Here is a 12,207-nt window from a genome sequence, read left to right on the forward strand (position 1 = left end):
CTCATTTAAGGTATGCTATCCTAGGATGAGAATGAACATTATTTATTTAGAGTAAATGGAAAAAGTAGTGTACAACACCAGTGTTCTATGGTATTCTCTTAACAGAGGCACTGTGCTTCCCCCCACCTTTTTGTGAAAGTGAACTTTTATTATAAATGTCAGTTATGAATTCTATTTCTGCAGCTTTGTATTGACTTTGAAGTTGTGGGTTTTTTCGTATTCACTATGTCCTCTACTCCATCTAACAGCAAGTTTGAGGTTGAAATCAGTAAGTCCTAGGAATAGATATTGTCCAGTGGACATGATTTATGAAATTGACTTAATTATCCTGTGCCCTCCATGGCTGTGCTAAATGGAAAAGAGGTCAGTGGGAGAATGGTGAATGGTTGTTGTTGTTGTTTGCTACTTGCAAAGTGCAAACCCAGTGCTAGCAGCAGAGTAGTGGTACCAAGATAATGAATCTTCAAGTACACTAATAAACACCTTACACTAATAATCCACTTGTTGGGGATATTTTCATGAATTCATGCTATATCAGCTGAAAGATGTGATTAATGGTCGGTTATATCTTTTGATTTCAGTGTAGCATTTATGCTCTATGTGAACCAATCCAAATTTGCAGCCAAGTTTGACTGTGAATGTGCAATTAACCCATGGAATTTATTGGACAACTCAATACCTAGCCTGTGAAAAGGGGTTCCAGCAAACACAGTGATGAACCATGGTAACAGGTTCCTTCCCCTCCCTATGCACAATTACTATAATGTATATATTCTTCTGAACTCATGGGGTTCCTACACATATAATGAACACATATATGGAGGGGAAGAAGTTGCTTCTGCAATGCTGCTCCCTGAATGTCTTCATTTACCCACCCAACCTTCTTAGCCGAAAAGGGCTCATTTTTTATGTAGTCAAAGCTTTGGTATCTTCCCTATGTCTCAAAGGGTATTGGTGCTGGATTATGTCCTGGCATGTTCTTCTTCTTTAAACAGTTGCAGTTCCTGGCTGGATTCCCAGAGTGAGCTGGGAAGATGGTGTGTACCCCCTTGGGCGGCCTCCCTGAACTGCAAGGTGATCCTGCTAATTCCCGGGCCAGTGCGAGGGGGGACAGCATGGATTCCCAGAGTGAGCTGGGAAGGTAGCAGGTACCCACCCACTTGGGCAGCAGCCCAGAATTGCAATGCGATCATGACCAATTCACAGAGATGGGTAATCATGAGTAGATGAGTATATGGTCTTGCTGGATTCATAGAATGAGCTGTAAGAAGGGCATGCTCTCACTTAAGGGGTACCTGGAAAAAATTAATATAGATTGGGAGATTATAATGAATTAATTAAACTTGGAGATTGGAGCACACAACACCTGGCAATTGTAGAAGCACAGAGGGAGCATGATAGGAAGGTAGGGTACAATGTCGGAACTTGGGAACGGCTTGAATTTGGTAGATCTGTAGAAGGGTCTGCTGGATGCGATCCTGTGCAGGGGGTGGGGGGGGGGGGAGAACGACTAAGCAAGAGGCTTGTCACTCCCTGTGGCAGGTATGTGCGGGCATCTTGAGCAGGTTAGGGTTGGTGAGCATTCAGAGGCACCATTGCAGTGATCAGTAATACCTGAGGCTCCCCAGCTGCGAGTTTTACAGCCCAGCTGGCAGGGATAAGGGTTACCTTTCAGGCCAACCTCCCTCACCCACTCAGAGCTTTATGGCACGAGGGGGGGGGGTCAACACAGAAGGTCTTCCTACCCCAAAAGGGGGAAGCCTGGGAGATGGCAAATGTTGCCACCACTCTCAGGCTGTGAATGTCTCGCTCGATAAAACAATGTCAAGAGGCCGGATTAGAGAAGATCCCCGGTTAGGTTTTCCCTTCCTGCAAATCTGTTAATAGATGTGGCCCTGTTTAAATTCCAATCTTGTTTCCACCTTATTTCCCACACTCCACATTCCCACAAGGCAATTTCATATTTTTTGTATGTAATATATGAAAAGTTATTTTTGTATGTTTGCTATTTCTTGCTGTATTAACTGATTGCCAATTTTAATATAGCATTCTGCTTCCTGTAGCTCTTTAAAGCTTACAATAATACCATGACACCTAAGGTGAAAAGGAAGATTTATAACCCATATCAGACATTGCTTCATCCACCCATTGCTTCTGATTAAGAAGCAGCATGGTGTTCTCATTTATGGCTGCTTTGCCATTTGCAGGCTCCATAAATGTCAGTAACGTGAAAGAAAAAAAGACATCCTAGAATGAGAAAGCAAGATAAAACTTTACACTGTCATGAGTAAAAGCCTAACAGAACTACAGACAATAAGGGCTGAACTGTGCTGGTATCTATTCCTGATTATTAACAACTATTAAACATAACCGTAGAGCAAGTTCAATACATCACACCTCATGTATATATGAAGTATAGCTAAGTGATGTAGTTATTCACTTTGATATTTTTTTACATCTGTACAAATTGAAAGATGCCTTTGTTAAAGTTAGGAAGTTTCCTCTTCTTCTTTTGGACTCATGCTTATGAATTTATACTCATATGTTGACTTTTTCTGAACTACTTTAACAAAGACTCTTGAGAAAAAATGACAAAATAACTTTACAATATATTAAATGGAAGAGGACTATGAAAAATGTAATATAACATTCTGTCTTATCTATGTTATTATTTCATATATTTTGACATTTCATTTAAGGCATCTGTTGCCCTGGTATTCCCAAGAAACCTACCATATCCCCGGTTTCATTTAAGCAACAAAGATTGGGCACAGCCGGTGATAGATCATTATGCAGGATGACCTAGGTCTAAGGGTTATCCCGGGATCATCCCGGGGTCGTCCTTGCCTGATCCCTGGATCCCCTGTGTGTCATTTACATGAACAGGGATGACCCTGGGACGATCCCAGGATAAACCTTAGGTCTAGCTAAGGCCCTAATGTATAACACCTCAGATTTTTTTTAACTGTAATTTCTTGAATATTCTGTACATATATCTTTTTGCTTAATAAATAAAGTAAATTTAACAAAAAATAGACTGTATATATTGCATGATCACTAACAACCCTGTAAGCAAGGTAAACTTTGTTATCTCCATTATGCAGGTGGGGCATTATTTTTTGCAGCTGAAAATAGCACCTTATCTAAAGAATCATGGCAGAAGTGAGATTTGAACAAGGGTCTTTCTGACTGAGATCAAACTTTGTCTTTCCCTGTTCTACCTTTTTTGTTTTACTCTTTGAAGCTTGAATATGGCCAACTACACATTCTAGATCGAATTCTCAGGTATTAATACTATATTTTGCTACAAGGCAGCATTGTCATTTTTATTATTCACTAGGCTTATTGTAACACATTGTATGTGGGGATGCCCTTGAAGCCAGCCCCGAAACTACAAAACACAGCAGTAAAGCTGTCAACTGGGATTTGGCTACCATGAGCATAATATTGAAGTATTAAAACTCCACTGGCTAGCAGTTTGTTTCTGAGCACAATTCAAGGTGCTTGTTTTTTGGCCTTTAAAGCCCAACTTCCATCAAAAGTATCTTGGGACACTGAAGACCATGGTGCTGGTTCTTCCTCAGGATTGTCTCAAGAAGAAGCCACTCAGGAACCTTCTTCTGCAGAGACCTCTATGGATAAGGTGAATGTTTAAAATTATTCTGTCTTGGAAAATGAAGCAAAGCAGTTCAAACCTCATACACACACCCAACAACCCTAATCCCCACTTCCACCCACACCCCAATTGTGAAAAGCCCTTACAACAAAAGAAGTAGAGCCAAGAATTACAGATCCTGGGCTCTCAAAAAGTCTGCCAAGGACCTCTTCACATGTTAATGCTTTTAAGTGTATGCCTAAAATGTAAAGTGTGCATATGACAAATAGATGTTTGAAAACACATACATCATAAGTCAGAGGATTCAGAGAATTAGGGACTATACACTTCTGCCCCAATCTGGTAGCTCCTTATGCATGCAAACATTCTTGCATTAGCAAAGTTTCCCCCCTTAATTCAGTATCAGGGGAAATTCTATATCATGAGGAGTGGGAACAGTCTGGGGTGCGGAGCTTCATAAAATGAAACAAGGAAGATCTGCTTGTGTGGAATCACCCTGTAACACATAGAGCTTTGAAACATGGATTAATTCTGTAGGACCAAAGATAGTCATAGCCTTAAGGAGACAAAAATCAGAAAATGTTAGGTTCTAATCTTTCATTAATGAAGGACAATGTTGGGTTAGTCAGCTGGCAAACTAATATGAAATGTCTGTAGTCAACAGAAAAATCCACACATACACAAATATTCAATTAATTTACTCTTAACAGATGTTTATAAATAAAATGACTTTCTGGATCACTTCATTTTAACGAACAGTGTGATTGTGCAGCAGTCCAGATGGCTCTGTTTTGATCTTCTGCGCATTTGTGAGCAATAATTTACATGGTTCTGCAAATGTTCATTAGTTATAATTTTTTGATACACTGCAACAAGTTTTTCCCCTGATTGTTTTCTTTTACAATAATGATTAATATTTTGTAAATTATGTGCAACATCTGGCTTCTATTTTCTACAGCAGAGACAGAGAAACTGTGTCACTCCAAATGTTGGTGGGCCACAATTGCCATAATCTCTGACTATTGACCATGCTGGCTGGCGCTGATGGGAGTTGATATCCAACAACATCTGGAACACCACAGGTTCCCCACCCCAGTTCTAGAAAAAAATTTTTTAAAGGCACACTGCTATACATGTTTAGACAGGAAAAAAGGCCTACAATTCCCAGCACGCCCCACTATGGCTGGCTGGGGCACTCCGGGAGTTACAGACCTTTTTCTGTCTAAACATGCAAAAGATTGCACCCTACAGTATCAAATTCCATCCTATTTCACTATTGTTGTGTATCTATAGTAAGCAGTGAAAGCACTGAAAGTTGCTTTTTGTGTATTTATTTACATTACTTTTCTTAGCTTATGGCAGTTTTTGGCTATTGGGTGGTATAGAAATGCAATAAATAAATAAATAAAATAAAAATGCAATAAAACAATATAAAATTAAAGCAAAATAAAATGCTAAGAATATAGACACTACATCAAAATAAATTCAGGAGCAAAAAAAGAACTCAAAGCAGCTGTCCAAAAGCCACCCAAAACTGGCCCTCTTGAATTCCATAAAGAGCTCACTCCAGAGCTTCAACATATCACAGTGAAGGTCCTACTTTGTATAAATGTCTCCTTTTTAAAATGATTGGAACTCCTCTTTAGCCATAAATAATAATAATAATAATAATAATAATAATAATAATAATAATAATAATAATAACAACAACAACAACAACCTGCGTCTCCCTCTGGATATAAGGTGGGTAAAAATTCAATGGACCGAGACTGTAATCCAGTGTACACTTACATGGGACTAACTGTCAGTGAATTCAAAAGGGCTTACTTCTGAGTAGGATTGCACTGAAAGTCTAAAAATAGATGACACCTGAGAAACTCCTTCTTTGACAGAATTGCTATCAAACAGTATTGATTTATGAATTTAAAGGAAGTCCACTTGACTCGATTTTTTCACTGCAATATTCACTTTTTAAATTTTCTCCTGTATGGGTCCAATGAGTCCACTACCCTTTTTCATATTTAGTAAGGTTTTAAAAAGTTACCTCGTGCAAGCAGCAGAGATAGCTGAATAAACTGAGATTCTAATATAAAATATGCCAACTACAAACCTATCTGGAGAGAGAAAGCCTTGCAACAGTCATGCTCCAATAATCTCCCATTTGGATTTCTGCAATGTGTTATACGTGGGGGTACTTTTGGAAAAAAAGTCCTGGAACATCAGCTAGTCCAAAACAGGGTGGTTAGATTGTTAATGGGAAACCAGCCAATACAATCACATTATGCCAATACTTTGCCATCTGCACTAACAGGCCGTCCATTTTCTAGCCTAACGTAAACGCCCTAAAAGGCTTAGAGTCAGGTAATCTGAAGAAGCACCTTTCCAACATTTACCTACCCAGACCTCATCCTCTCAGGCCCTGTCAAATGAGGTAGGTGCAAGAAGAGTCAGCCTTTACAATGGGTGCACCCCATCTGTTGATTGTCCTCTGCAGAAAGGCTCTCCTGGCACCTACATTATTATATTTTTTACTCTAGATATTTTCCCGGGCATTTTACATGTTTTAGTGCTTTTATATCTTCACAGTGTTTTATTCCTGACGCTGGTTTTACTTTTGGTTTTATTATGTGCTGGTGGTGGTTTTATCCTGTTTTTATCTGCTTTGTTTTATTGTTACATGTTATGTTTTAATTTGTATATGGTCCACAGGACTTTGGTTATGGGTAGTTTAAAAATGTAATAACTGCATAAATATAAGTAAATACACAAATAAAAACCATAATCAGAGCTAACTGAATTATTTGAAACTCAGAACATGGCTGACAAAATGGGTGAAAAGCTATGCTCTTATTTTTAGATGTATGCAGCCATCAAACCTACAGTTAAAAGTTTCCTACCATTATTTTAGTTAATATTAGAAAAAGTCATATGGTGAATTCCAAATAACTTGGCTCCAATCCTACACATATTTACTTAGTAGTAAGCCCCACTGAACACAGAAGGACCGACTTCTAAGCAAACATCCAAAGAACTGGGCTGCATATCAATTGTAAATAGTACCCACAAGAAGTCTGAATTTGTTTTTAATTTTCGTTAGTGTGTATTTGACAATGCAATTCAAATGAACCACCTGTTTTCATTAAATCTATGATGATCATATTCTGGATATATCAAGTAAATTATTCTACGTACATCAGGCCATAAATATGGAAAAGTGCTATATAATATCTGGAATGCAATCAGGCTCCTTAATTTGATGACGTGCAAGTTCTCTTTATATGGCAGATAATTACTAATAGAAGTGTGTTTAATTGCACTTAATTAAGAATTAAGAAATCCTATGCACATTTACTTGAAAGTAAATCCTACTGAACTGAATGAGACTTACATGCACAGTAAACATGCACAGGTTTGATCAGTAAGAACAAAATATCCAGTATATGCCGGATCAATCAGCAATTATTATAAGGAGGAACTGGCGTCCTGAAATTCTATTTTCTCTCTAGGTACAATTTCACTGACTGGGTTCAGACAACACAATAACCCATCATAGGTTATCATATTGTATGGTGAGATTTTTTAAACCCACAGTGGGTTATTTTGCCGAAATAACCCATGCAATCACAAACAATGTGCAGAGTGGGATACTTATACCACCATTGTTTATTTTCGTCGGCTCTAGAGTCAATAGGCAAGAGTGGGCAAAGTGGTTGCTGCCGCTCTACTCAAGCCAGCAGAAAGGGATGACAGGATACAAGCGGGAGGACTGAGCGGAGGAGGGAGTGCAGGGGATGAGTTAGTCAACGCACCTTGGCTTAATAATCCACTCACAGTTGCTTATAACCAACTCACATGTAGATATTTCTCTGATCATGTGGGGAGTACCTGCAAAATAATCAACTGGGAGTTGACTATTAACCCACCATTGACTATCATGGCGTCCAAACACAGAGACTTTCTTGCTGTGAGAAAATTATTATTATTATTATTATTATTATTATTATTATTATTATTATTATCATCATCATTTCTATATTGCCCCATAGCTGAAGCTCTTTGGGCAATTCACATAAAATTAAAACAATTAAAAATGATGTACAAAATTTTAAACCTTAAAAACATACAGTATACACAAAAACATATATCTAACTATAAACAACTATAAGCTGTCAGCCAAACCTAAAAGCAGATTGGGGATTGGTTAAGTTCATCACATATTGCTAAATACTTGGGAAAAGAGAAAGGTCTTGACCTGGTACCAAAAATATTGTAATGTTGGTGCCAGGTGGGCCTTGTCGGGGAGATCATTCCATAATTGGGGGGCCACCACAGAAAAGGCCCTCTCCCTTGCTGTCTTCCAAGCCCCCCATGGAGTAGCACCCAGAGGAGGACCTTAGATGTTGAGTGTAGTGTATGGGTTCATGTCAGGAAAGACATTCCGTTAGGTATTGTGGTCCTGAGTCGTGAAAGGCTTTACAGGTTAAAACCAGTACCTTGAATCGGGCTCGGAAACATACAGGCAGCCAATGCAAGCGGGCCAGAGTTGGTCTTATATGTTCAAACCTCCTGGTCCCTGTTATCAATCTGGCTGCTGCATTTTGCACAGGCTGCAGCTTCTGAATTGTCTTCAGAGGAAGCCCATGTAGAGTGCATTGCAATAATCTAACCTGGAGGTTACTAAAGCATAGACAACTGAAGCCACGTTATCTCTGTCCAGGGAGGGGCGTAGCTGGGTCACCAACTGAAGTTGGTAGAAGGCACTTGTGCATTTTGCACAGGCTGCAGCTTCTTAACTGTCTTCAAAGGAAGCCCCATGTAGAGTGCATTGCAATAACCTAAACTGGAGGTTACTAGAGCATAGACAACTGAAGCCAGGTTATCCCTGTCCAGGGAGGGGTGTAGCTGGGTCACCAACTGAAGTCGGTAGAAGGCACTCCATGCCACCGAGGCCACCTGAGCCTCAAGTGACAAAGATGGTTCTAGGAGAACCCCCAAGCTATGAACTTGCTCCTTCAGGGGGAGTGTAACCCCATCCAGAACAAGTTGAACACCCTCCATCCAGGCAGAAGAACCACCCACTTATAGCATCTCAGTCTTGTCTGGATTGAGTTTCAGTTTATTAGCCCTCATCCAGTCCCCTGCCACAACCAGGCACCAGTTCAGCACATCCACAGCCTCACCTGATGAAGATGAGAAGGAAAAATAGAGCTGCATGTCATCAACGTACTTGAGTGAGTGGTTGCGAGCCAGCTCCAGACACTCTTGGATGAGACAGATTATCTGGATCCATTTCAGTCAGGTTTCAGGCCTGGCTTAGGTATGGAAACAGCCATGGTCACCCTGTGTGATGACCTACGTTGGGGAAAAGATAGGAGTGTGACTCCATTGATTCTCCGCATTCAACAGTTTCATGTAGATGTTGAACAGCATAGAGGACAAAATTGACCCCTATGGAACCCTGTACTGGAGAATCCACAGAGCTGAGCAATGTTTCCCAAGCACCACCTTCTGGAGACGACCCACCAAGTAGGAGTGGAACCATTGCAATACAGTACCTCCCACTCCCAACTCAGACAGTCGTACCAGAAGGATACCATGATCAATGGTATTGAAAGCCGCTGAGAGATCAAGGAGAATCAAGAGTCGCACTCTTATCTTTCCCCCAACATAGTTCATCACACAGGGTGACCAAGGTTGTTTCTGTACCAAAGCCAGGCCTGAAACCCGACTGAAATGGATCCAGATAATCTGTCTCATCCAAGAGTGTCTGGAGCTGGCTCACAACCACTCATTCAAATATGGCTTATTAAGCCCAGAAAACCTGAATTGATGTTTCTGCAGGGATTTGGACTTGATGGCCTTATAGGCCCCTTCTAACTCTACTATTCTATGATTCTGTGAAGTCTGACTCGAATGGAAATATTCTGCTGATATTTCCCCCCTTTAATATGGAGGAATATATTATTTTTCCATACAGTATATGGAAAATGATACACAAATAAGTGACTGATTAACTGATATTTTAAAAAAGGAATATGCTGTATTCAGAAAAATTCTTAAGGGTTGCAAACAGTTCAAAGGTGACAAAATAAAAAAAGAGGTAGAAGTCGGCCCACATTAAAATAACCTTTACATTAAAATAATTAATTAAAAATTCAATTTCAGCATAAGGGAACATATATTATGCTTCCAGCTTTCTAACCTTGGCTAAATGAATAGGACTAGGCCAAGAGATAGAATACTTCCTCCCATAAGCAACTTTTCTCTTCTGCATGAATAGCCCTTCCTCTACCAGCTAACAACACACATTAAGGCCTACACTTTGAACTTATAGATGGTTAAGAATAACTAGGGATTGCTACTGTATAGGTATTGAAACCAGGATTAGAAAGTGGTTGCACATTCATGGCTAATAGAAAACACTTATTAGCATCAGCCATGGTCAAAGTTACTTACTGATATAAGCAACTGCATACTGTGAGAGCCAGTATGGTGTAGTGGCTAAAGTGTTGGACTGGGAGTCAAGAGATATGGGTTCTAGTCCCCACTTGGCCCTGGAAACCCTCTGGGTGACTTTGGGCTAGTCAGAGACTCTCAGCCCAACCCACTTCACAGGGTTGTTGTTGTCAGGATAAAATGGAGAGGAGGAGGATTATGTATGCTGCCTTGAGTTCCTTGGAGGAGGAAAAAAGCGGGATATAAATGCAATAATAAATAGCTGTTATTCACTTCTATGGCAGAAGTTTATGAGGAGAACAGGTTCTGTTCGCATCACAATATACCTAACATCAATACTTCAATTTCTACCATAGAATGAACCACTGCCACTCACTTCTGTAGCAGGAAATAATTGGGTACTCTTAGGATCATAGAACCTTGACTCAGGATGAGGCAGGGGACCACTTCTCCACCTCACTCCACCCCCACCCTCAGATATTTCTGTGGCAGCTGGACAACCATCTGTCAGGTATACTTTAGGGTGGATTCCTGCATTGAGCAGGGGGTTGGACTCGATGGCCTTATAGGCCCCTTCCAACTCTACTATTCTATGATTCTATGCATCCCACTGGAGGGCACAGGACACTGGTCAGAATGCAAGACTGCCACTGCACTCCTGCTCGATCTACTATACAAGCAGGACCCCACCACTCAGGCAATATAAAACTGGTGGTGAAAAAAGCAACCCTGGAAACAAACAGAAATGCTTATTTCTCAATCAGGACAGATAGGTGGAGCTTCCTTCTTCAAGCGCTGTTAACCTGCTCCATTTCAGAAATGAGAATTTACGCTCTTTCTAGCTGCCCCTGGAACTGCTTGCCTGCCATTGCACTAGTGGTGCATCCCACTAGCATGGGGGGAAGGGGCCCATGCCACATCTACACCAAGAAGGATACAACACTATGAAAGTGGTATGAAAGCAGTATATAGCATGTGTCATAGGCCCCAACAGTTGTCAGTGCACTTCAATACCTTTATTTATTTATTTATTTATTTATTTATTACATTTTTATACCGCCCAATAGCCGAAGCTCTCTGGGCGGTTTATAGAGCAGTAGTGTGGCTCCCGCCTTTTATATACCACTTTCATAGTGCAATATCCTGCTAGGTGTAGATGAACCCACAGTCACAGGCAATGATAATTGAGATTCATCCACAGAGCATTAATTGCAATCAGCATAAGAGCCTCATTAGCATAAGAACAAAATAATTAATCCTTGCAAATGGCATGAAATTATATTTTCCTGTAACTTTCTGTCATTCTCAGTTTATTAATATATGAATACATGAAAAATAAAACTCCCTGAATGATAAAAACCAGCATATCAGATAGAAACTTAAAGACCTTCTCGTTTATTATTATTATTTAATTATATTTATATACCGGCCCATAGCCGAAGCTCTCTGGGCGGTTTACAAAAGTTTACATGCTATATTGCAGTGTTTGGACATTAAAACATTTGATTCACCCTCATCTGCAGCATGAATTGATTCAATCCAGCAACACCTATATAAATGAGTTTGGCACTGTAGAGGAGTATTTCTTCCTCCATTAACAGATCACAAAAGTGGCTCACTCTCATGAATAATGTCACCATGTTAAGGAAATCATAGAAATCCACAAATCAGGGTACCCTGAACTATACATGAAACATATTTCAGGACTGGGTCAGTGGCATAATTTACAGGAGGGAACTACAGAAATCATTATTGCTGTCAATAACGCTCACATCAACATGTATAATATGTTTACCTTGAAACGTAATTCAACAAAAGAGTCCCTAGAGTAGCTATAAAGAGTTTCTTCAAAGAGAACAAAGTACAGTCAAGTCAAGCCTACGGGAGAGATAAAATTATGTACACTTGTAACAATGAAATGATGATATAATTTTATATCTCAATCCTATCTCAACATATTAATGCAACATAAGAAAGTCAATGAAGGACAGAATAAAAGGAAGTAATATTATTAGAATAGCAACTGAGATCAATCACACAAGCAGATGAGTTTGGAATGGAAACAATATAAGCAAGATAAGAAACACAAAGGCCAATAGGTAAAATCCTGCAGTTATCAATGCAAGATAACGTAA

The 12,207-nt window shown here is 39.8% G+C and overlaps 1 protein-coding gene across 7 annotated transcripts in view; it reads right to left on the reverse strand.

Annotated features, from left to right (window-relative positions):
• The window catches only part of SHANK2 (SH3 and multiple ankyrin repeat domains 2), a 353,842-nt gene that overhangs the window by 316,778 nt on the left and 24,857 nt on the right, over positions 1 to 12,207 (reverse strand). For 4 of the 7 annotated variants that reach the window (XM_063117397.1, XM_063117401.1, XM_063117396.1 and 1 more), the window contains exon 2: positions 8,797 to 8,968. The exons of 2 other annotated variants lie outside the window; for them this stretch is intronic. The gene's annotated coding sequence lies outside the window, so the exon portion shown is untranslated. The remainder of the gene's footprint in view (positions 1 to 8,796; positions 8,969 to 12,207) is intronic. One more of the 7 variants, XM_063117398.1, reaches the window with a different exon arrangement.

This window comes from Elgaria multicarinata, chromosome 2, assembly GCF_023053635.1.
Source record: "Elgaria multicarinata webbii isolate HBS135686 ecotype San Diego chromosome 2, rElgMul1.1.pri, whole genome shotgun sequence".
NCBI lineage: Eukaryota > Metazoa > Chordata > Lepidosauria > Squamata > Anguidae > Elgaria > Elgaria multicarinata.